Raw genomic sequence first — 26,678 nt, 5'->3', positions numbered from 1 at the left:
TCACTGTTCTTTAGTTCTGTTTTCCTTCTCTGCTTTTCTTTCTCTCCCATGTTTCTCTTCTTCATTGTCTTCTCCATTATTATACTTAATTTCCATTCTTGTTCTTTCTTTGTTCTCTCTAGATTTTTCCTAGTCTGCTATTCTTCTGTCTCTTCTTATACAGACCTTTATTCGTGTTATCATTTTCCAGTTACTTTTTTCTGGTACCTAAAAAAAAAAGTTCTGAAGACATTGGCTTTGTTCTTCTTGTTTCTCTTCTGAGTACTTTAGAACTTTTAGGATGGATGACAGCAAAATAGTAATTGGAATGACTTAATGGACACAGTATTAACTGCTTTAACCTCATCCATCACTTTATGACTCTTATCTTTCCCCATTTGTTCTTTTAAAGTAGCCTCATTGCTCTGCATTTTCACTTTCACCTCCAGAGAAGAGCTTTCAACTCAGTAGAACAAGCAATGATTGAATAATCAGGTCTCACTACAACTGTCCATGACAACTCCAAAGTGATCATGGGTGGTTTTAATATGAGGAAGACAAGGGGATTTTAAATCTGGATTATTCCAAAAGGATATTCTACTAGAATACCGTTCTTGTGCATAAATTGTTAATTCCAAACTTGAAAAGGCACCCAAGTAGCTGATAATACGATGTCCTCTTTAAACTTCAGAGAAACAGAGTGATGCAGTACACTGAGAAGAGACTTGCCAACCTGAACATGTATAACCTTAGAGGAAAGGAGAAACAAGGGTGACCATGATACAGACATTCAAATATTTGAAAGGTATTAATCCATAAACAAACCTTTTCCAGAGACGGGAAGGCGGTAGAACTAGAAGACAGAATTGAGGTTGAAGGGGAGCAGGCTCAGGAGTAATGTCAGGAAGTATTTTTTCACAGAGAGGGTGGTGGATACATGGAATGCCCTCCCGCGGGAGGTGGTGGATATGAAAACGGTAACAGAATTCAAACATGCGTGGGATAGACACAAAGGAATCCTGTTTAGAAGGAATAGATCCACGGAATCTTAGTGGAGATTGGGTGGCAACATCAGTAATTGGGAAGCAAAACCAGTAACTGAATAGATATGGATGGGCTGGAGTGTAAATTTTAAGGGGCGTCGATGTTAACTTCAAATATTTTAGTACAAGAACAGTGCTAGGCAAACTTCTATGGTCTGTGCCCTGAAAATGGCAAGGACAAATCAAACTCCGGTGTACAAATAAAGTATCGCATACCATGTATAATGAGTTTATCTTGTTGGGAAGACTGGATGGACCATAAAGGTCTTTATGTGCTGTTGTTTACTATGTTACTATGTCTTCCCTTGGCTCCCAGCTAATCTCAGCGATATAAAACTCTAAGGCTATCATCTGTGATTTTTCCTTGGTCTTAACAGCTGATTCTAGTTTTGACTACTTTATAGACAGATAATTATCTAAAGCGGCTCCTGAAATGGCCACAAAACAGGAAAAAAGGATAAAGACAAAGTGCAGTCTATAGCACAGGTAGATTTAAGATGGCGTTGGATGGGCCCTCTGGTGAGGTGAGCGAGTCACTACTTTGTCAAAGAAATAATCCTGAGTGCCCTGGATGACAAACTTAGTCCTATTAAGGAGCAACTTGTGGTGCTCACTCAGTCTTTAGCGGATTTTTATAGGCGAGTGGAAGAGCTTGAGACTCATGTATGTGAATTGGAAAAAGCCACGAGGGACCTTCAGACCAAGCTGTCACTCCTGCAGGGGTGGGGGGGGTAGCCACTTATGAACAAACACTGGATGATCTAGAGAATAGATCCTGCCGGAACATTGTTAGGATTGTGGGCTTACCAGAATCCATGAAGGATGAGGAGTTGATGGGGTTCCTGGGGAAGTGGTTTTCTATTGAGCTTTTGTGAAGTATGCATCTGGGACCCATCAGAATACAGTATGCACACAGGCTTGGAAAAGTACAGTCAAGGGGCTACAAGGCCGCGGGTGGTCATAGTCTGAATCCTTGGCTTTGCACACAAGGAGTATATCTTACGGCAGTTTCAGTAGAGAAAAAAATCTTACGTTTGATAACCACCGTGTATTGCTTTTTCAGGATTATTCAGCATCAATAGTGACAAATTGAAAAGACTATAGGCCAATTTGTAAACTTTTAGTGGACAAGCAAATTCAGTTTACACTACAATATCCTGCCAGGCTTCGAGTTGTGTATGGAGGTAAAGTAATTTTCTTTGATACTCTGGAACTGGTTTCTGAGCCAGGTGCAAGCATGGATGGCAGATGCAGCAAACAGAACAGAGAGTTCATGGATCTTGATGGTGCAGTTTTGATATGGAGAGATCAACTGCTCTTACGTATTTCTGTAGCAAGCCTATTTGATTGGCATGAGATTTTTTACACTTGAATGGGAGCTGGAGTGTCTGTTTTCTTCTCACCTACTAAGAGCTGTATTGTTGGTTTACAGTTTGCTTCTTTTATGGAACTTTACATTGGGTGCTCTCCAAATGTTTGCAAGAATTGTCAGACATCTTCTTTTCACTCTCCTCCTGCTGTAGAGATGGTATTTGATACTGTAGTCTGTATGCTGTTGTTTGCCTATAATATTATATTACTGTATTTGATAGCAGTTACCCTACAACAGCTCTGCTTCTTTTGTGTGCCAGGGCATGGTTTTGTGTAATATATGAGTGTTATGAATGCTCTGAGTGATACAGTTAGGGTGTGTGGGTGTATGAAAGACAGGTGATTGGGTATGTATGAATCTATAACTCTGAGTGTGCTAGGATTACACTATTTAAGAATAGCCATACTGAATCAGACTAATGTTCCATCTAGACCAGTATCCTGTTTCCAACAGTGGCCAATCCAGGTCACAAGTACCTGACAGAAACCCAAATAGTAGCAACATTCCATGCTATCAATCCAAAGGCACTACCCAAACTGCAAAGGACTTAAATACAAAGCAACCTACGCATCCAGCTTCTCCTATATAAGCACACAACTATGGAATGCATTGCCAAAAGCTGTGAAAACAACCTACGACCACCTAAACTTCTGGAAATCACTAAAAACCAACCTATTCAAAAAGGCAGACCCCACCGACCCAACATAAATACCTACACTCTGCAACACAGCAAAACCAAAGCTCGTAATGGACACTATATAACCTTTCCTCGATCCCCCACTGTACCTGAAACACATATACCTTTATTCGACCGCAATATCACCTTGTATTTGTTTCTCTACCGGACTTGGCGAATGCCTTTACGGTACTTTGTAAGCCACATTGAGCCTGCAAATAGGTGGGAAAATGTGGGATACAAATGTAACAAATAAAGTAATGGCTTCCTCATGTCTGTCTCAACAGCAGACTATGGACGTTTCCTCCAGGAACTTGTCCAAACCGTTTTTAAAACCCAAATACTCTAACCACTGATACCACATCCTGCGTCAACGAGTTTCAGAGCTTAACTATTCGTAGAGTTGTACCAAATAGCATATTTTGCTATTCTGCCGAATACGAATAACGGGAATTGAGTTTTAGCATAAATAATTAAAGAAGAACTGTGAAATCAGAGATCAAGTGTTTATTTCAGCCAGTGGCGTACCAAGGTGGGGGCAGAGGGAGCATGGAACGAGCGAAGCCGACAGGCGCGCGCACCCCCCCCCCCCCCCCCAAGCAGGTAAAAATGCACCTGGGGGGGGTGTTCTTTTGCTGGGGGGGGGGGGTGTCGCGCTGCACCTGGGGAGGGGGGGCGCATCGGCGATCCACCCCGGGTGTCAGCCACCCTAGAAACGCCACTGATTTCAGCAGTATTTAGCACAGTAGATCCCCGGATTATTCGTATTTGAATTTAAATCACTATTCAGCCAAATACAAAGAATGTATTTGGGGCCAAATCAATTCGAATACAAATATTCGATACAGCTGTAATTAATAGTAACATAGAGGCATATTTTCAAAGCACTTTGGGAGGCTAAGTTCCATAGGTTTCTATGGAACTTTGGGAGGCTAAGTGCTTTGAAAATGAGCTTGATAGTAACATACATAGTAACATAGTAGATGACGGCAGAAAAAGACCTGCACGGTCCATCCAGTCTGCCCAACAAGACAACTCGTGTGCTACTTTTTGTGTATACCCTACTTTGATTTGTACCTATGCTCTTCAGGGCACAGACCGTATAAGTCTGCCCAGCACTTTCCCCGCCTCCCAACCACCAGCCCAGCCTCCCAACCACCGGCTCTGGTACAGACCGTATAAGTCTGCCCCGCACTATCCCCGCCTCCAAACCTCCAGCCCCGACTCCCACTGCCGGCTCTGCTATCCAATCTCGGTTAAGCTCCTGAGGATCCATTCCTTCTGAACAGGATTCCTTTATGTTTATCCCACGCATGTTTGAATTCCGTTACCGTTTTCATCTCCACCACCCTCCCGCGGAGGGCATTCCAAGCATCCACCACTCTCTCCGTGAAGAAATACTTCCTGACATTTTTCTTGAATCTGCCCCCCTTCAATCTCATTTCATGTCCTCTCGTTCTACCGCCTTCGTATCTCCGGAAAAGGTTCGTTTGCGGATTAATACCTTTCAAATATTTGAACGTCTGTATCATATCACCCCTGTTTCTCCTTTCCTCCAGGGTATACATGTTCAGGTCAGCAAGTCTCTCCTCATACGTCTTGTTACGCAAATCCCATACCATTCTCGTAGCTTTTCTTTGCACCGTTTCGATTCTTTTTACATCCTTAGCAAGATACGGCCTCCAAAACTGAACACAATACTCCAGATGGGGCCTCACCAACGACTTAAACAGGGGCATCAACACTCCCTTTCTTCTGCTGGTCACACCTCTCTCTATACAGCCCAACAACCTTCTAGATACAGCCACCGCCTTGTCACACTGTTTCGTCGCCTTCAAATCCTCAGATACTATCACCCCAAGATCCTTCTCCCCGTCCGTACCTATCAGACTCTCGCCACCTAACACATATGTCTCCCGTAGATTTCTATTCCCTAAGTGCATCACTTTGCATTTCTTGGCATTGAATTTTAATTGCCAGACCTTAGACCATTGTTCTACCTTCTTCAGATCCTTTTTCATGTTTTCCACTCCCTCCGGGGTGTCCACTCTGTTGCAGATCTTAGTATCATCCGCAAATAGGCAAACTTTACCTTCTAACCCTTCGGCAAGGTCACTCACAATATATTGAACAGAATCGGCCCCAGCACCGATCCTTGAGGCACTCCACTACTCACCTTTCCCTCCTCCGAGCTAACTCCATTCACCACCACCCTCTGGCGTCTGTCCGTCAACCAGTTCCTAATCCAGTTCACCACTTTAGGTCCTATCTTCAGCCCATCCAGTTTATTTAAAAGCCTCCTGTGGGGAACCGTGTCAAAAGCTTTGCTGAAATCTAAGTAGATTACGTCCATAGCTCGTCCCTGATTCAATTCTCCTGTCACCCAATCAAAAAACTCAATGAGATTTGTTTGGCACGATTTCCCTTTGGTAAAACCATGTTGTCTGGGATCTTGCAACTTATTGGCTTCCAGGAAATTCACTATCCTTTCCTTCAGCATCGCTTCCATTACTTTTCCAATAACTGAAGTGAGGCTTACCGGCCTGTAGTTTCCAGCTACTTCCCTATCACCACTTTTGTGAAGAGGGACAATAATGCTGACTATATTCACAAGCCTCTAGTTTTTTGGGAGGCTGCAAAGGCTGTTGTAAGAGGCGATATCATGGTGGAATAACATATTAACATATTAGATAACAGCATTCAGTGTGCCCAAGATAAACTCATAGTATAAGGTATGATGTAGTACTAATACGTATACTTGATCTTGATTTGTTCTTGCCATTCTCAGGGCACAGACCACAGAAGTCTGCTTTGCATTGTCTTTATTCTCCAGTTATTGAAGCTGAATCTCTCCAGCCATGATCAGGGCACAGACCATAGAAGTCTGCCCAGCAATGGCTTTGCTTCCCAATTACTGATGTTGCCACCTAATTACAGCTAAGCTTGTTTGGTTCCATGCTCCCCTCATGCTTTCTGATGTATATGACCCCCATACCCTTCAATAATGAAGCTGGTGATGGAGAGGTATCTCATACTTCTCCTGCAGGTCTGAAAAGGGTAACAATTCCCCGTCCTCCTAAATCTATGTCAGTGTACCAAGACCCTGGCATTCCCACACCCCATATACCAGGGTCCAGACCCCTCCCCCACCCAGAGAAACCCAGGCAGCACGAATGAGCCATCTGTCAAAAATATCCACACTCTTGGAGAAACCTATCCCAAATAGTACTTCAGGTGTGGTGCAAAGAACCCACTCCCATAGGGGCCATCTTAATTACAGCCAGTAGATCTGGCTTTGGGAGCCAGAGAATTAACCAGAATGGTTTAAGAGATAAGCAGATCTGCTCCAACTAGACCCATGGTTTCCTGTCACCCAAAGCTAGGCCGCTTGGAATTACAAAGTGAAATATGGGACCTCTGTGCCCCCTCTAACCTTTGGCTGATATAACATTGTGGCATTTACCCTTGGTAGTCTTTTTCCAAATATATTGAAAGATCTTTTGCTTCAATTTTACAAGGAACTGTAGAGGGATGGGCAGGGGGAATACCATAAATAATTATAAAAGTTTTGTCAAAATCATCATCTTGGTGGTCTGTACTCTACCAAGCCATGAAACATTAAGGGCCTCCCATTTATCAAGGTCAGTAAATAATTCCTACACTTTAGAGGGGAAATTAGCTCCAAATAATCCCTCTAGCTTAGGTGTAATATTAATACCCCTATAGCAAATATACTGGGTAGCCCATCTGAATGGAAATTGACTGTGTAAGGTGCTCACCAGTGACGGCGTTAGTCACACGCCCAAAATCTCTGAAATCTGGACTTCCGGCTGCACATACTATAGCAGGACATGTTTATTCACTGTAGCTAAGATAATATTCAAGCACCTTTCTGACCTCATTTACAACTTTCTTTAAATTATTACTTTATTTTCTTACTCCTATTACTCTTATATGTTCCTTCTTTGCTTATACCCTAAGTTGTCTGTTAAAATGTTTTGTTGTGTATTGTGCTGACATATTGTAATGTATCATTCTATGCTTCTTATTGTTGTTTGAATATTTTACTGCTGTAATTGTCTATTGCTTATGTTTGACTTATTCTTTCTATGGGTTTAAAGGAGGAATTGTAGGTTATTGATAGGCAGAATAAAAAAAAGAAAAGAAAAAGCAAACTTTATCAACTAGTCTCTATACCCTTTTCCCCCTAGTTTTAAAACTTGAACTTTGTACCACAGCATTAACAGATGGCCTCTAACAGGCACAGCAGGACCTACTTTAGTCTTAGGGAAATAAAAAAAGGAACAGAAAAAAGCAAGCATTATTATCTAGTTTCCATAGAGGGGCATAACTGAACGGAAACGCCTATCTCCATGGGCGTTTATCTCCGAGAACGGGTCCGTGAAGGGGTGGGCCGAACCGAATTTTTGAAAAAATGGACGTTTTTGAGCTGGGCGTTTGTTTTTTTTAGCGATAATGGAAACTAAAAACGCCCAGCTCAAAACGTCCTAATCCGAGCCATTTGGTCGTGGAGGGGCCAGGATTGGTAGTACACTGGCCCCCCTGATATGCCAGGACACCAACTAGGCACCCTAGATCAGTGCGGTGGACTTCAGAAAAAGCTCCCACACGCATAACTCCCTTACCACGGGTGCTGAGCTCCCAACCCCCCTCCCCCAAAACCCACTACCCACAAATGTACAACACTACCATAGCTCTTAGGGGTGAAGGGGGCACCTACATGTGGGTACAGTGGGTTTTGGAGGCCTCCCATTTACCAGCACAAGTGTTACAGGTGGGGGGGATGGGCCTGGGTCCACCTGGCTGAAGTGCACTGCGGTACCCACTAAAAGTGCTCCAGGGACCTGCATACACGTAGGCCTCTAGGACTTGTTGCTGCTATATAACATTGGCACACCAGTTGACACCTTAAGACTAATTTCTCTGAAAACGTCCTTTATTGGAATAAGCACGTTTACTCACAGTTAACTGCAGATCAGAGGTTGTGCCCCACTGGCAACGAGTCTCCCTGGTACTGAGATTAGCAGTAGGTCAGAGCTGGCAGAATGCTGTACAATGCCCTCTTTCAGCCACATTCAAGGTAAGAACTAAGTTGTCTAACGTGGCTAACACAGGAAAGGGAACTAAAACTGGCTTACAAAAATGGCCACTACCGCATGGACTACAACAGGAAACACAACAGGGCACACTCTGACCCAGTAGGCAGGGGGAAAAGCACCATGGGAGAAGAGCCTACCAACTACCAACATCGTGAGACTGTAACACAAGCAAATGAAATCACGGAGCCCAATACCCTACACCCACCACAATGCAATGCTGATGTGACCCTGTACTGCACCCGAGAGCCACATCTGACCCAGGGAAAGGCTGTGACAGGATCGAACACATTCTGCTGTCATGGAGGTGGGTACGGCATTTGAGGCTGGCATACAGGCTGGAAAAAAAGTTTTTAAAGTGGGGGTTTTTTGGTGGGAGGGGGTTAGTGACCACTGGGGGAGGTCATCCCCGATTCCGTTCAGTGGTCATCTGAGCAGTTGGAGCACTTTTTTGGGACTTGTTCGTGAAAAAAAACGGTCCAAAAAAAGTGGCCCAAAATCGCAGTAAAAACGCCTTTTTTTTTTTTTTTCGATTACCAGCTAAAGACGCCCATCTCTCCTCGGCTGATAACCACGCCCCAGTTCCGCCTCCGACACGCCCCCGTCAACTTTATTCGTTTCCGCGACGGAGTGCAGTTGGAAACGCCCAGAATCAGCTTTTGATTATACCGATTTGGGCGCCTTTGTGAGACAAATGTCTATCTCCTGATTTAGGTCGCACTATAGGCGTTTTTCTCTTTCGAAAATAAGCTGGATAGTGTACAACCCTTTTCCCATAGTTTTAAACTTTTTCGAGAGGTAGAAACTTTTCCCATAGTTTTAAACTGAAACTGTTTCTACTTTTCCCATAGTTTTAAACTGAAACTTTTTCTGGAGGTAGAAACTTAATAGCCAAAAAACTTTAAAAGGGATAGTAGCAAGGCTCACATTCTGTCCTAAAAGACAGTTATTTTCTGTTCTTTGGCTTCTGGAAAGGTAGCACTACTACTGACCTGAATCAGTTGTTAATTAATTTGTGAGGAAGTAGAATATTTGCAAAGGTTACTCAGGGAAATCTGATTACTGAGTGAGCTTCAAAGGGTTTGTTTGAAGCAGTCCCCTTAGAATCAAAACTATATAGAGAGGAAAGGTCCTACTTAACTTTCTTTCTGAGAAGTTCTGAGAGAAGAGGACATTTCTCTGGTAAGAGAACATTATTAAGAGAACATTATTTTGCTCTGTTCTTTGGTAACTTAAAGGTTGATATTTAAAGGAGGAATTGTAGGTTATTGATAGGCAGAATTTAAAAATAAACAACAAAAAAAGCAAACTATCAACTAGTCTCTATACCCTTTCCCCCCTAGTTTTATAACTTGAACTTTGTACCACAGCATTAACAGATAGCCTCTAGCAGTCACAGCAGGACCTAGTTCAGTCTTTGCTCCCACCCATCCCTAGCACAACTCCTCATTTATAGTCATTATTCTAATTAGGATAACAAGAGGAGTGTTTTCATTAGAGTTTTAATTACATTTTCATTAGTTTTAATTACATTTAATTAGTTTCTGGGAAGCAAACACTAAATAAATTACACATTATATCATATAATCTTAAGGCTCTTTATATTCAGCTAACATCCCTAGTACCTTAAGAAGTTTTAATTAAACAACTCTGTAATACTAAGGTGCAGAGACAGCAGTCCAGCAGCGAGAGGGATGCTATCCAGTCTTTTGCACTTTGTCACATGTATGATTTTTTTCCCAGTTGGTGAAAGGTTATATGTGTGTGCTCGATGCAATGAGCTCATACCTTTCAGAGAGTGAGTCCGTTCTCTTGAGGCTAGATTAGCAAACCTGGAGGAGCTGAGGAAGACAGAGAGTTACATAGAGGAGGCCTACAATGATGTTGTACAGAAGTCCCACCTAGAGAGTTGCTTGGGGACAGAAATCTTACCCACCCCCACCTTCCCTGCTGGAATCTTACCCGTCCCTACTGGAATCTTACCCATCCCCGCAAAAATTTAACCGATCCCCACCCATCCCCGTAAGAATTTAATGGTACATAAAAGAAAATTCCAGTCAGCTCCCTCAGTCTCTCTCTGGATTTGAGCCACAGCACTGTAGGCAAGGAAGTAATGGAAGTTGAAACTTGGAACACTCTGGTGTGCACATGTAAGATTTGTCTCTGATTCATTGGCACTGTGTGCTGAGAGGTCACCACATGCACGCGCCAGTAGGTCAGGTGACATCCAGTGCTTATGCCTGTATCAGAGCTAAGGTCTGCGCATCAGCCTGGGAGCAAAGAGGATTAATTGTAGCATAGTAAGTGACAGCAAATAAGGACCTGAATGGTCCATCCAGTCTGCCCAAGAGTCACACTCATTATCAATTCATGATTAAATCAACAAGTGTGATATTATATACTTGATTATGGTCTTTCTTTCGTGTTTCTGGAACATAGACCATAGAAGTCTATCTGGCCCTATCCCTATGTTCCAACTGCTGGAGTTGTCGTTGAAGCCCACTCCAGTCTATTCGTCTTCTCATTTGTGGGACACAGACCATAATAATCTGTGCAGCACTGTCCTTATGTTCCAGCCACTGAAGTTGCTGTCTAAGCCCTTTCCAGCCCATCCTAAACCAGACTGTCATATATTAGACACAGACTATACATGTCTGCCCGGTATCGGCCCAATTAGTCACAGCCAGTCGCCATCTAAGCGTCACTTGACACATCCACACACATGCAACCATTTAAGGTTAGGTTTTTTATAACTTCCATTTTCTAATTAGAGATCCACTGTGTTCATCCCACACCTTTTTGAATTCCATCATCATTTGCGTCTCTACCACCTCCTTAATGGAAGACTTTCCACATTTGTGTGCTAAAGCAAGGAGGAGGAGGAGACGGCACTCAAAGAACTTGGTACTCGGTAGGTGAGAGGCTGGTGCAGGTGCATCATACACTTCCATGGGAACCCCGCAGAACTGCTTCCATCCCCGTGGGAACCCCGCAGGAACTGCTTCTGTCCCCGCGGGAATCTTGCAGAACTGCTTCCGTCCCCGTGGGAACCCAGCAGAAACCCCGCAGAAATGCTTCTGTCCCTGCGGTAATCCCGCTGGTTCCGTGGGATTCCGGTGACTCCCGTTTCCGTGCAGCTCTCTAGTTCCACCTCCAGTCTAGCAGTTCCTTTGCTGCCTTGGAGGAGGGAGGCCTCCTAAATGGAAAGCATCGCCCTGATGAGTTGGAAATAATCTTGTAACCAGGACCAGTCCACCAGGGGATGTGATATAACTCGTACCGAGGGTGTGTCTCCAGGAGCTTCTGCCTAAGAGGGATGGGTTAAGATGTCTATTGTAGTTGGTGATTCAATTATTAGGCATATAGATAGCTGGGTGGCTGGTGGACGTGAGGATTGCCTGGTGACTTGCCTGCCTGGTATGAAGGTTGCGGACCTCACGTGTCACCTGGATAGTATTTTAGATAGTGCTGGGGATGAGCCATCTGTCTTGGTAAATTTGAGTACTAGTGACATAGGAAAATGTGGGAAGGAGGTTCTGGAAGCCAAATTTAAGCCTCTAAGTAGAAAGCTGAAATCCATATCCTCGAGGGTAGCATTTTCAGAAATGCTCCCCGTTCCACACGCAGAGCTCCGGAGTCTCAGTTCATGGGTGAGACAATGGTGCAGGTAAGAGGGTTTTAGATTTGTTAGGAACTGGCAACATTCTGGGGAAGGGGGGAGCCTATTCCGAAAGGATGGGCTCCACCTTAACCAGGGTGGGACTGGGCTTCTGGCATTTAAAAAGGAGATAGAGCAGCTTTTAAACTAAAAACTGGGAGAAGGCCAACGGTCGTTCAAAAGCGCATGGTTCAGAATAAGGTATCTTTCAAAGATATCACCAAACAGGGAAGATATGGCATTCCGATAGCGAGGTTGCAATAGCGAGCATAATAGACCAGGAGGGGCATTTTCAATATGATGTCTAAGTCCGACTTTGGATATTTTGCAAAAAAAAGTTCAAAATCTGAGTAGGAAAGAAGATCATTTTTAAAAAAGAAAAACATCTTATCTTTTATTTTTTTAAATACTGTTTTGAGGAAGGTTTTGTGATTTGGACGTTTTGTTTTTTGGTCCATTTAAAAAAAAAAAAAAAAACATGTCCAAGTGCAAAATGCACAAAATCAAGCCATTGGGATGTAAGAGGAGCCAGCATTTTTAATAGACTGGTTCCCCAGACATCCCAGGAAATCAATTGGGCATCATAGGGGGCACTGCAGTGGGCTTCATAAAATGCTACCAGGTACACATCTCACCATGACTCCCTTATCTTCTGAGCCACCCAAAGCCTACCCAAAGCCCACTACCCCCAACTGTACACCACTACCATAGCCCTTACGAGTGAAGGGGGCACCTATATGTGGGTACAGTGGGTTTCTGGTGAGCTTTGGAGGGTTCATAGTTTCCTCCACAATTGTAGCAGGTAGGGGGAGGTATGTGCCTGGGTCCACCTGTCTACAGTGCACTACATCCACCACTAAAGCAGTCCATGGACCTGCATGCTGCTTTAATGGATCTGAATATAACATTAGAGGCTGGCAAGTAATGTTTTTAATCACATCTTTGGGGGGTGGGAAGTGGTTAGTCACCACTGGGGGAGTAAGGGGAGGTCATCTGGTCATTTAGGGCACCTTTTTGAGCTTTATTCGTAATAAAAACAGTTCTAGCTCAAAACATCTTAGTTTTAGGCCTGGACAGTTTTGTTTTGCTCCATTATGCCTGAAAAACGTCCATGTGTTAAGAACGTCCAGATCCCACCCTTAACATGCCCCTGATTTGTCCCCTTGTGATTTGAATGCACTTCTGATGGACTTCATAGGTAAACGTCTAAAAATTGGTTTTGAAAATACCAATTTGGACGTTTTTGTGAGAAAAACGGCCAAATGCAGATTTATACCACTTCTTAGACATTTTTCTGTTTTGAAAATGAGCTCCCAAGTGTCTTTAAATAAAAAGCACACAGATTTTCAAGATTACACATTATCACTGTCAACTGCTGAGCAAGGTATAAATAGGAACAACAAACATAGTCTGAAATACCTACATGCGAATGCCAGAAGCTTAAGAAATGAAGGAAGGAAGACCAAATGGCAGCCGGCATGGTTAAAAAATGAGGTGAAGGCAGCTATTAGAGCTAAAAGAAAATCCTTTAGATATGGAAGAAGGATCTGACTAAAAATAACAGGAAAAGCATAAAGAATGGCAAGTCAAATGTAAAGTGCTGATAAGGAAAGCAAAGAGAGACTTTGAAAAAAAAGATTGTGTTAAAGGCAAAAACATATAGTAAAATTTGTTTTAGGTATATTAAAAGCAAGAAGGCAGCAAAAGAATTGGTTGGACTGCTAGATGACCGAGGGGTAAAAGGAGCACTCGTGGAAGACAAGGCCATAGCAGAGAGATTAAATCAATTCTTTGCTTTGGTCTTCACTGAGGAAGATGTGGGATAGATGTCAGTGCCAGAAATGGTATTCAGTGCTGATGAGTCAGAAAAACTGAATCAAATCTCGGTAAACCTGGAGGATGTAATGGGGCAATTTGACAAATTGAAGAGTAACAAATCACGAGGACCAGATGGTATACATCCCTGAGTATTGATAGAATTGAAAAATGATCTTAAGAGAACTATTGTAAGTAATATATCATTTATCTTTAAAATCAAGCATGGTACCGGAAGAATGAAGGATGGCCAATGTAACGATGATTTTTTAAAAAGGGTTCCAGAGGTGATCTGGGAAATTACAGACCAGTGAGCCTGACATCAGTGCCAGACAAAATGGTAGAGACTACTATAAAGAACAAAATTACAGAGCATATACATAAGCATGGATCAATGAAACAAAGCCAACATGGATTTAGTGAAGGGAAATCTCACCTCACCAATCTACTACATTTCTTTGAAAGGTTGAACAAACATGTGGATAAAGGTGAGCCAGTCGATACTGTGTTAATTCCTTCATAAAGGCACTAAATAAATAGAATTGTAATTCTTCCTTGATCTGAATGAGGGATCGGGCAGGACTCTGTCAGAGCAAGCAGAATGTCATCAGCAGAGAGTATAATTTTAAGTTCCTCTCCCCCCCCCCCCCCCCCCCACCCATATGCCCAGGATGATAGCTCCCGGTGCCATGATGATTTGCGCAAACAGTTCTGTTGTGAGGTCAAAGAGCAGAGGAGACAGTGTGCAAACCTGTCTTGTGCCCCTGTGCAGTGAAATAGTGGCTGTTCATGTATTATTGATGTTAAGATAAGCCAGGGGCTTAATATAAATCAAGATTACCCATGATAGACAGCATCTGATAAATCCCATCTTATCGAGAACCGAGAACTTGAAGGACCAATGCACCCAATCAAACATCATCTCACAACAAAGGGGTATTATCCGCATTAGCGCTATGATTCAGTTGCAGGGTCCTGCGAATGTTATTGAAGGTTTGTCATCCAGTGATAAACCTAGCTTGATTTTCATGAACCAGAGAAGGCATCACCCCCTGTAGTCACTTTGCCAGGATTCTTGTGAAAATTTTATAATATAATCCTAGCAAGGAGATCAGTTGATATGAACTACATAATTGGGGATTTTTACCCGTCTGTAATCTTGGCCGGGCACCACGAGTGTGGCAATTCAGTCTATATCTCCATATCATTAAAGACAGAAGCAATGTAGGTGCCAAAATCCTCCTAAAACAGTTATAAAACTCATTAGTGAATCCATATGGCCCTGGTGCCTTACCATTTGCTAAGTCTCGAATATCGTATTTCATCTCCTCAACTGGTCTGAACAGAGTCGCCAGCTGTTCAAAGAGAGACTGGGCAAATTCACCCCTTCTACAGAGCTCTGTATCACCACCTCTGTGGTAACAATATCCGGCTGTTATGAATCTGTATAATATCGCTTTAACATGATGATGATCCCACTGGCAAAGTCCCTATCCAACCGAGGCCTCAACCCATTCATCTATGCAGATGACATCACAATCTATATTCCCTTCAGTCATGACTTGACAGAAATAACCAATGAAATCAATGATGGTCTGAACATCATGAATTCATGGGCAAATTCATTCCAACTGAAACTGAACACTGCCTCATCCTCTCATCTCAACATAACAAGTACAACACCCAGCAACATAGCACAACCAATGATCGTAATGGACAATATACAATCTTCATCCCCTTTCGACCTTCAAGGTGCCTGACACACACCTACCTCATTTGACCACTATACAACCTGTATTTGTTATCTACTGTCTGGTGAACGCCTTTACGGTATCATGTAAGCCACATTGAGCCTGCAAATAGGTGGGAAAATATGGGGTACAAATGTATATCATAAATATAAATCAATTTATGGACTTTGTTGTATGGTGCCCCTTCCCAGAGTCATCTAAGATAGTAAGGACACGGCTACAGGTCGTATGTTGTTTTTTTTAAAATATAACTTCAAGGTGAGTAAATGGGAGGCATGATTATCAAATTTGAAGTGGGCCTGTCTCACCTTTTGTAGGCTCTCTGATATATTCACCAGCTGGAGCTCATTGAGCTCCAATCGCAAGCAATGAAGCTATTCGGCCTAGTGTGTTGGCAGTGGACCTCTCTTAGCCACCTGCTCCAGTCTATCTTGGTCTTGACTCAATTGTTTTTCCTTATCTAAATACTGACAGCAAAGGCTATTATTTTTCACCTCATAACAGCCTTGAGGCCTTCCTGTAGATTACACGAGTTCACCTCCCAGGTGTCTTTGAATTGTATATATTCCAATAGTTCTTTTTCTAACTGTGTGACATTACCTGGGTCCAATACAAGATAGCCATCGAGGCGCCAAGGTGGTAAACCCTGGGACCTTTGGTCTTGCTAAGAATGAGGACCACTGGGTCATAGTCTGATCAGGTATTTGTATCAATTTGATGGGCTGTTATGCAGAAAAGAATAGCCAGATACCCTAGCAAAAAATCTGTTTGAAAGTAGGATCTATATACTGGTGAATAATAAGTATAATCCCATCCTGGATGCATGTGCCTCCAAAGATCTAGCAAATTCCAGTGGGCCGGAAAACTATGTTATTTATCCCAATCTTTCAAGGCATAATGCACTGCCGTAGCTGTATTATCTAGCCTGGGATTCACTGTCAAATAAAAGTTTGCCCCACCCCTTCCCCCAGCAATAGTTGACCCTCTGCATGACTAAATAAAAGCACACTAAGGTTCTCTGAAAAGCCCCTCCTGTCTTTCATTTGATGCATACACATTCACCAATGTATAAAGATCATATCCCAATGCCACAACCATAAGCAAAAAGTGCCCCTTCTTATTCCGAGCGAGCTTCTTAATCTGCCAAGGGTGTGTTGAAGATAACACCACCAGCATGCTCTTTATATTTTTATTACAATGATTAAAGGCAAAATAAAGAAGGAGGTATCTGTTATGTTTACATAGCTTCTCATGTTTGGCAGCAGTTGCATCTCTTGAATAAGAGCCACATCTGCCCTCAGGAGAACTAATTCTTTAAATAATAACTGGTGCAGGGATAACGCGGCCGCTTCGACGGAGAATTCCCGCTTAGGGGGGCATGTCAAGATGGCTGCTGCATAGCTGGACGGTCAGAGAAGCGCTCCTGCTAAGCTGGTGAGGAAATTATTTTTTCCACAAAGAAAATGCCGCATACTAAACGAAAAGGAGTTGTGAGAAGGGTGCCCTCACCTTCCTTTACCTCCATGCCTACCCAGCCGAACTTAGAACGTTTCTTCACCACAAGCTCTCAAACTGAAGGGAACGGATCCCATTACTGGAGAAGCAGAAACCCTACGGGGAGAGGATGTTTCCCTTTCACTACCAGCATTGTTGCTCCCTCCGTGTCCGGCGTCGATAGCTGCTCAAGGGACGGCCCAGCATACCACCATAAGTGTGGCAGGAGAGGCGTCGAGTGAGGGACTAGAGCCGCTACGAAAGACCCCGAGTCCTGAGATTAGTTTCTCAGAGAAAGTTCCAGAGGTAAATTTGGAGACGATTTGGCTGATGTTGAATAAAATAGATGCAACACTACAAAAATCATCAGGTGAAGTGCATGCTTTAAATGAAAAACTTGAAGAAGTAAAACAGCAGGTAGATTCAGTTAAGCAAGAATTAACAACAAAAGTAATAAATGTACAAAAGGATGTTGAACTTCAAGAATTTAAAAATACAGCTGTTAAAGATAATACTGACTTACGTCGAAAAATTGAACAGAGAGAAAATTATAATAGACGGTTGAACCTACATCTTTTACATTTTCCTAAACTCTCAGGAAATTCCCCTTTGGAACTGTTTAAAAGATATTTAAACGAAAATTTAAAAATTCCACTTGAAGCTATTCCTCCTATAAATAAAATATACTACATTGCAAATCCTGAGAGAAAAGAAGGGAAAATAAGAGATGTAGGAAATACAAATGTTGACTTGGATAATATTTCAGCTTTATTAGAACAATCCTTGGACAACACCACAGAAAGAACTACCGTATTTTTCGGACTATAAGACGCACCGGACCATAAGACGCACCTAGGTTTTAGAGGAGGGAAATAGGAAAAAAAAATTTTCCTCTTTCCCTCCTCTAAAACCTAGGTGCTCCGGTGCGTCTTGTCCGGGTTTTGGACCTCCGTCCCGTACTTACAGGATTCCATGTTCCCTGGTGGTCTAGTGACGTTGGGGCAGGAAAGAGCCCCCTCTTTCCTGCCCATCGCGCTGCTCTCCGTGCTTCTCAATGCTTTCTGACGGTCTCGGCGAGATTCAAAATGGCCGCCGAGAATCTCGGCGGCCATTTTGAATATCGCCGAGACCATCAGAAAGCATTGAGAAGCACGGAGAGCAGCGCGATGGGCAGGAAAGCGGGGGCTCTTTCCTGCCCCGACGTCACTAGACCACCAGGGAACATGGAATCCTGTAAGTACGGGACGGAGGTCCAAAAACGCTACCTTCGGACTATAAGACGCACCCCCCATTTTCCTCCCAAATTTTGGGGGAAAAAAGTGCGTCTTATAGTCCGAAAAATACGGTACTTTCATTGTTTCTTTTGTATTTGAGCAAGATCAAAATGCCATTATGAGACTTTACTTTAAGAATATTAACACCCTCTTCGGAGGGGAAAAAATATGGATATATCCTGATGTTACAAAACAAACCCAACAGAAAACGAAACTTTTTCTAGCAATGAAGAAAAGGACGTTGGAAGTAGGGGGGTCCTTTTTTCTAGCATATTCATGTAAATACATTGTAAAAATGGGTATGACAAAATATGTGTTTTATTCACCAGATCAGCTAAAGTCGTTTCTAGATATGAGACAACTGAAATAACATCTGTATCTTTAATGGGAGGAATGCAGCTTGTTTTGTTTAAAGTAATAATTATATGTATGTAAACTTCTCTATTCATTTCACCCCCCCAACTATGTGGTCTAAGAAAGCGTAATGGTTTTTTTTTTTTTCCTGTATGCTTGATGCAAATTTTTACTTAGTAATTTCCTGGCTGTATTTCTCTAACAAGATTATTCTTGTTAATAATTTGAAATAAAGAAAAAAAATATATATATATATATAAATAATAATAATAACTGGTGCTTCATGGGCGACTTTAGTACCTTAGCATTCAGAGTCAAAAATGCAATATCATATCCAAAAACAAAACCAAAGAGGGATAGGACCCCACGAGGAATAAGATCCTGTGGACCACCCTAAAGTCTTTTGTTTATAAACGAATCCTGACTAAGCTCAATATGTGTCTCCCAACCCCCCCGCCTCGCTCTCCCTCAACCCATTCATAACAGAGATTGACAAATCCTCTCACTAAGAGGGGTGCCATAATGAGGAAATGACTCCTCAGTACAAAAGCTAATATGCTACACAGCTATCACGGGTTTAATATCAGAATCTCTGAACAAGTATTAGGTACAACTATTAAGCAAAATATAAACTCAAAGCAAACAATTCTACAGCATTGGAAAATAACCATTCAAATGCTCTCCAGAAAGGCTGAAATCTCAGAGCATCCAGACACCTGCATATCTATGCCCTCTGTGGCAATGCAGAAAGTGTCTCCTCAAGTTGGTAAGGAACTCAGGTGTTCAAAGCCGGAGCAGAGCCCTTTCATATAGTGTTGGACTGTTGGTGTTTCAGGTGACCCACCCTTGAGTAACCCGCTGCCATTTGAGTCACATCTGGAAATTAGTAGCGGCTCGAGAGGGTCCTCTGGGAAAAGCTGTAGAGCCTCAGAGAAGCTGAGTATTTGATGTAGTTTGCCATCTTTATAAAACTGTAGGGCAAAAGAATGCCTCCATTTGTGATGTCCTGGGCTTGCAACTGCTGTGTCTAGTTCTCCCCTCCGAACACCTTTTTAAAGTAGCCACCATTAAATCTCGATATACCTCGGTGGAATAAGAGTCCCACTGAAAGTTATCCACAACTAGTGTCACATGCAACACTTGCTCTTTTAACTTAAAAATCAGTAAAACAGGCCACAGTATCCTCCTTCTCTGAGAAAACTTTGGCCCTGCATCCGAGGCAGGTAGGATTTCAAATAGCTCACAGTATGGAAGCCCTCCTCACCGCGCTTTACAACAAGTTACGGACCTCTCTGAATCATAAATCTGTTGTTGTTGTGTCTTTAAACCTTTTGCTTTTGACATAGTTGATCACTATTTACTTTTCCACTGACTGTCGGTGGGCATCTGTGGTTCAGTTCTATCCTGGTTCACCTCTTACTTGCACCAACGTTCTTATCAGCTGCTTTCTGGACCCCTCTCTTCTAATAAATACACTTGCACCCTCAGGGTTCCCCAGGGCTCCATCCTTGCTCAACTGCTCTTCAATTTGTTCATCTCTCCTTTGATCCTACGTATTCAGTCTTGTGCTTGAAGTCCATACTGCTATGCTGACGAAAAACATATTTTGTACTCTTGCTCAGCAGATTCTAGGGATTCTTTCACCTTTAATTTCTGTCTTGAACAGGTTGGCACCTGGGTAAGGGATCACCGGTTTGCTCTTAATGTCTCTTAAACTGAAGCTATGCGTTTCCCCAATCTGTATTCTATTGTTCCATCACCTCCATTTTTCTAGGGTCAAAGCATAGTCTTTGCTGAAAAACTGCTTATACTAGGAGTCATTTTTTACTTCAAACTTTCATTCAAGCATCACATTAGCAAAACCATCCAGTCTCCTTCTTTGCACTGCAATGAATTTGTTCGGTAAAACTACTTGCCTACCTCATGTATATGCACCCGCCTTCTTTCCTTGGTCATCACACATTTTAGACTATTGTAATGCTTTGTTCTCTGGTTTACCACTAACCTCACTAAAACGCCTATAGCTTGTATAGTCCACAGCCGTTAAGCTCCTGTACAATGTATGAAAGGTTGACCATGTCATGCCCCTTCTGAAACAAGAACACTGGCTCCCTATCTCCTATCAGATCACTTATAAACTTCTCCTATTGGTGTATAAAGGTCTTTTACAATCAACTCCCGACTACATCTCCAATCTGCTTATCCCCTATTCTCCTTCACAAACCCTACGATCCATCCAGCACTCCCTGCTATACCTCCCTCCTCCTTCAGTCATACAGTTGGACAGCACTCGTACCACTATCTTTGCATATGCAGGTCCCAAACTCTGGAACATGCTACCCCATCACATCAAATCTGAACCTTCTTACCCTGCTTTCAAAAAGCTCCTCAAATCCTGGCTGTTTAATCGGCCCTTCCCGTGTGGACCTCCTAACTATCCTACCTAAGAATTTGTTTCTCTCAATTATCTCATTTTTCATCACTTTTTCCTCTCTCTCTCTTATTAAATGTAATAAAATAAATAAAATATTGGCTCTAGTGATGCTTGGTGAGCTCTCTCTAACACACTGCCATCGGCTTCACAGGGTCACAGGTCTTGGTGAGCAGAGCGCCTATGATTTTCTAAACTACATCTTCACTGTCCAAGTATGCAGGGATCTTGGACAAGCCACAGAACCGGAGTGTGTCTCTGGTTCCTATTCTCCAGGTCCTCCAATTTATCCCATACTTGCTGAGCAGTGGCTTGAGAGTCCTGCGCTTGCTGGTTTAAGGTTCTCATTGCCTCCTCTTGTTCATCGAGTCTGGATTCTGCCTCTTCCACCCAGTGGCCTAACTCACTGATCTGTCTCTAGAGATCGGCCCCCAGGGTGGCCAGGTCAGTCTTCACTCCTTTAATGTCCGACTTTATTTCATGAAGCCACTCGCAAATCTCTCCAAGTGGCTCCCAGTCCAGCTCAGCAAGAAGTACACCCATCACAAAAAGCTCTGGGGAGGGTTGTACAGACTTCGTTCGCAGAGGAAGTGATCCTGCCAGGCTGGCATTGAAGGCCCCATATAAGCAAACTCTGTTAAATCAACTGCACGCAGTTTGGCACTCATCTCCAACTTCTGCAGTGTGACTAATTATAGATTGCGGTGAGCCAGTTAGCCTGGATTGCTCTGTGAGCGTGAAAAATAGCTAGGGGTAGCCTAGGGCTAGCAGCTCGAGCAGCCATAACTCTTGGTGATGTCAATTCTTCTCTATTTTTGATATTCAATAATGACCAAATGTTGGATTCCATTTTAAAAAGTCTCATAGGGAGATCGTATGATGCCATGCTCCAGAGCAAACAGTGATCTAGGCACCTCCAAACACTCTCTCACAAAATCTGCATTTTTTTGCAAAATGCTTGCTTACCCCCGAACTGCTGGAGCAATAGCTAATGACAAAGAGATTATCTCTGGTGTAGCTTGGGAAAGAGAAACTGTGCGATGGCAGCCAACTCATTAAGAAAAGATAAGGAATGCTGCTGGCCTGGGGAGGAGAAAATGGCGGCTCTCTAGAGTCCCACGGCTGCAGGTCACACTGTGAGCTTAGCCTGGGGTTGCAGAAATAACTGCTGATGTCATGGCAGCTATGGACAACGAATCTTGCCCATTGATCCAAACTAACGCGGGCTCAAGGCCATCTGGACTAGCTTAAACAGGATTTTGTCAGCTATCAAACCCGAACCAGCAACCTGGAGGACCACATGACAGAGGTGGAAAATTTACAGGCCCCAGTTCAAGAAGCAAGTGGTGGTGCTTGAGGTCAAACTGGAGGGCCTGGAGAACAGGTGCAGGAGAAATAATCTCCGGTTACTGGTGTCACGTCTGTGGCCGTGACCACCCTCAGCCTTACCTTCTTTCTGGGGATCAGCAGCTCTGCTGGCTTCTGTCTGTCTTTGTGTTAGTTTTGTTTCTGGCTTTGTGTGCTGATTGCTCCACTAGACCTCACCTGTGTGGGCTCTGCCTCTCTAGGGAGCCAGCATCTAAAATGGCCAGATGGCTGCCACTAGCTCTATGCCAGCTTCCAAGATGGCTCCTGCTTGTCTTTCCTGTGGGCTCACTTCCTATGTGTGTCAAGCCTCTCTTTGGGGTCAGTGTACTTCCTGCTTCTGTCCTGCTGGTGGTGACTCATCAGTGAGAGCCTTCATAAGGAAGTGCTATGCTTGCATTCAGGACCTTTGCATGGTGTCATGCCTAAAGGTCAGCAGGTTAGTGAGAGTTCTGTTGCGCTGCTACTAAGCCTGTCTCTGGGTTCCTACCCATCTGCTTTCTGTACCTGTGGACTGCTAGTCTTTCCGGGTGGGCTCTGCCTCTCTGTTTGAGTGTCTGGGGACTGCTAGTCTTTCTAGTGCTTTCCTCAGTGTTTGTAGCCTCCGTCTTTGTTCTCAGCCTGGGTTTGGAGATACTCAGCTACAGCCGGGTTTATTTCTCTGCTGTATGTGGCGCTGCTGTAGCTTCAGCCCAAGACCCTTGGCCTGTTATTCCTGGTTTTCTCTCTTACCCTGAGCCTGCTTTGCCCAGCTTTTATGTAACACCCTGAGCCCTGCTTTGCCTAGCTTCTATGTTTACCCTGAGCCCTGCTTGCCCAGCTTGTTGTTCAAAACTTAAGCCTGTTTCTGCTTAGCTAGTGTATCCAGTTTCCGCTCTGCCTAGCTAGCGTATATCCTGAGTGTCTATCCTGAATCCTGTTTCTGCTTAGTTAGTGTTTACTCGGTTTCCCGCTCTGCCTAGCTAACGTATATCCTGAGTGTATATCCTGAACCCTGCTTGTATATCCTGAGTGTATATCCTGAATCCTGTTTCTGCCTAGCTAGTGTTATCCGGTTTCCCGCTCTGCCTGGCTAACGTATATCCTGAGTGTATATCCTGAACCCATGCTGGTATATCCTGATGTATATCCTGAATCCTGTCTCTGTCTAGCTAGTGTGTATTTCCGGGGTGATTATCCTGTATCCTGCCTCTACCTAGCTAGTGGGTTTACCCTGTGGGTATTCCCTGAACCCCCTTCTGCCTAGCTTGCATGTTGCCGTAGTCCTTGCTCCTGCTATGCTCTTGTACGTCTTGTCTTCAGAGTCTGTCTTGTGTTTCTGGCTTAGCGGCTGCGTGCAGCGCTCAGTGCAATCTAGTATTTAGTATTGCTTCCTCGTGTTTCCTAGACCCAGGGTGGGTCCTCTGGATCTCCAGTTCCGGCCTTGTCCTGCAAGCCCTGCCGGCCACCCGCACGCTGGAGCTCAACTCTAGCGGAAAGGTGGCTAAGTGCAGGTGAAGTGGTTTCTGTTCTGCCGGTTCCAGTTGCCTACTTCCAATCCAGAGTTCTAGTCCTGTCCTTCCATATGTCCAGTTCCAGGGTGGTCTTGTCTGCCTCTGCCGCTCCTCGGAAGGGGTCCAAGGGCTCACGATTCCCGGTTCTGCCTCGAGGACCTGACAGAATGCAAAGGCCCTCGAGAACGCGACAACTGGGCCTTCCAGAATCCACATTGGATAAAGAACGATTGCCTTGCTTAGAGCTAGTGGTTGAAGTGCGAGTTGCACCTTCCAGACTGCTATGGACTTCTGCGGATGGAGTGTGCTCACCACATTGGGCCACGGCAGGCCACATGTAGTCATCTTCAATGTACTTAACTTTACCCTAATTACGGTGATCCTGCAGAGAGCCTTCGCATAGGGAAGACACTTACATATGAGGGAGAAAAAAAAGGTATTATGTTTCCAGGATCTGCCAAAGTGGCATAAGTACATAATTATTGCCATACAGGACAGTGTAACCAGGTACTTCTCTTGTGCAGCCAAGGATAGAAACAATGTCCGCCAGCCACAGGCTCCCAGTAAATAAGAAAATAGATGTCCACCAGTAACTTCAAACGTAAGGACTTTTATTCCATGCAGGTTTCTAATACACAGTTCCCACAGCAGCATTCACCTGTAATCTTAGAGCACATATAAGCCACCTGAAAGTGTGTGGCCAACAGTCCCCTTTAAAGCAGCAGGCTATCAGCACATACCAGGATTCAATACAGGCTTACAGTCTCCAGGCTGGGCTCTTTATCCAATGCACAATAGACAGGAATTCAATTCCCAAGACAAACAGTTTCTTCAGTTCATCCTCACAGTTCATCACCAAGCAGCAGTTCTACCTTCTATCCTCTTTACCTTCAGGAGAGTCAATACTTTAGGGGACTCCTTGACCCAAGTTTTTCTCCCTGCATCAGCTTCACAGTGAATTCAATACTTTTGGGACTTCCTCTCACCCAAGGAATCTCAGCCTGCTTCAGTACTTTAGGGACCTCCCTGCCCAAGGGTTTCAGCCTGCAAATGCTTCTCTCCTTCAGCTCCTCTCTCCTGAACTGAACTGCTGGGACTCCTTCCCACCTGCCTAATCAATCCCTGGCTTCAGCTACCACAACCAATCATTCTCCTTCCATTAGCTTCCCCACACTCATACCAGCTGAGTTGAGCATTAAACTAATGAGACCATTGATGAGCTCCTGCACACAGGGATTCCTAACTCTCTTTCCGCCTAGTGGCAGCCACTCTACACAACCTGCCAGCTTACACCCATGTCTTCCCTGATTGCAGCTAGGAGTCCAGTCCGGGTTCTTCATCTCACCCCCTGGCTCCTTGCCTGCAATGCCTTCTGGGACTTGTAGTTCTGAAGCTGCCTTAACCCAACTATCCTGGATGTGACTTTATCACATACCCCCCCACTTAAGAAATTGCAGCTAGGAGTCCAGTCCGGGTTTTCTATCTCACCCCCTAGCTCCTTGCCTGCAATGCTTTCTGGGACTTGTAGTTCAGACTGAAGCTGCCTTAACCCAACTATCCTGGATGTGACTTTATCACAACAGACCGAGGGTCCATCAAGCTCAGCATCCTGTTTCCAACAGTGACCAATCCAGGGTACAAGTACCTGGCAAGATCCATAAAAGTACAATACATTTTATTCTGCTTATCCCAGAAATAAGCAGTGGATTTTCCCTAAGTACATTTTATAATGGTCTATAGACTTTTCCTTTAGGAAGCCATCCATACCTTTTTTTAAAACCCTGCTTAGCTAACTGCTTTTATTACATTCTCTGGCAACGAATTCCAGAGTTTAAGTACATGTGAATGAAGAAAAAGTTTCTCCAATTTGTTTTAAATGTATTACTTTGTAGCTTCATTGCGTGCCCCCTAGTCCTAGTATTTTTGGAATGAGTAAACAAGCGATTCAGCTGTAAGCAACTCACCTATATGCTCTAAACTGCTTGGGCTTCAGATCTGCTTTGCCTTGATGTAACCAGCAAAATTAATGGAACCCACAATGGGACTACTGAGCATTTTGATACCATTGTGGCAACACAAGAGTTCTTGGCACATATAGAAGTGGGTGGCTCTGAAGATGATAACACTTCTTGCTTCTAGTAAGAGGAGCAAGAGAGAGATGCAGTATCCTTCCGGTTTTTACAGTAGGCATGGTATGTCTGAATGGCACATGGATTGGAGGGGATCAGGATGACATTGATGGGAGAGTGTTGCACAGAGATCTGATGTGGCAGTTGCCTTGGTGTGTGCTGGTTGACATTCCCTGCCAGAGTGGATTCCACAGCAATAGCTGGACACGCCAGCAACTTTCCCTAAATACCCATAAAGTAAGACTGCTTGCAATAATACTGAGTCCTGTTGGATTTTTAATAAGAACTTGGCAGGCTCTTGGAGGACTTCTGACTGCAGTGTTCTAGTGGGTCTTCGGTGACTGAAGTGCTGGGGCCTAGGAGCAGCCAGGTTCCTAAAAAACCTATTGGCTTGCAGTGACTCAGGATGGGCCACCTTAATATCTACCTCAGTGACCCCTTCCCTTTTTTTGTTTTGTTTTTTGTTTTTAATCTATTTCTCCGGTCAATTACTTGAGTTTGCTATACCTTTATTGCAGAGATTATCAAGGACAGAATGATGACTGGTCATGGCCTCCGGATGCATTGCGGCAATCCTGGGACTGAACTTTACAAAAGCAGTTTGCTATAATAATTATTTCCAGGGAACCTCCTCCTTTTTTGTTGTTGAATTTAGAAAGTGGTGGGGATGGTGGAGATAAGTTGCATATGTTTGTGGTTAGATATGTTAGGGAGTCACTGTAGGTAT

General features: G+C 43.7%; 1 protein-coding gene across 1 annotated transcript in view; it reads left to right on the top strand.

Annotated features, from left to right (window-relative positions):
• The window catches only part of TBC1D5 (TBC1 domain family member 5), a 1,081,936-nt gene that overhangs the window by 648,305 nt on the left and 406,953 nt on the right, over positions 1 to 26,678 (top strand).

Source organism: Microcaecilia unicolor, chromosome 1 (genome assembly GCF_901765095.1).
Source record: "Microcaecilia unicolor chromosome 1, aMicUni1.1, whole genome shotgun sequence".
Classification (NCBI taxonomy): domain Eukaryota; kingdom Metazoa; phylum Chordata; class Amphibia; order Gymnophiona; family Siphonopidae; genus Microcaecilia; species Microcaecilia unicolor.
This window is presented reverse-complemented; position numbering and strand designations above follow the sequence as displayed.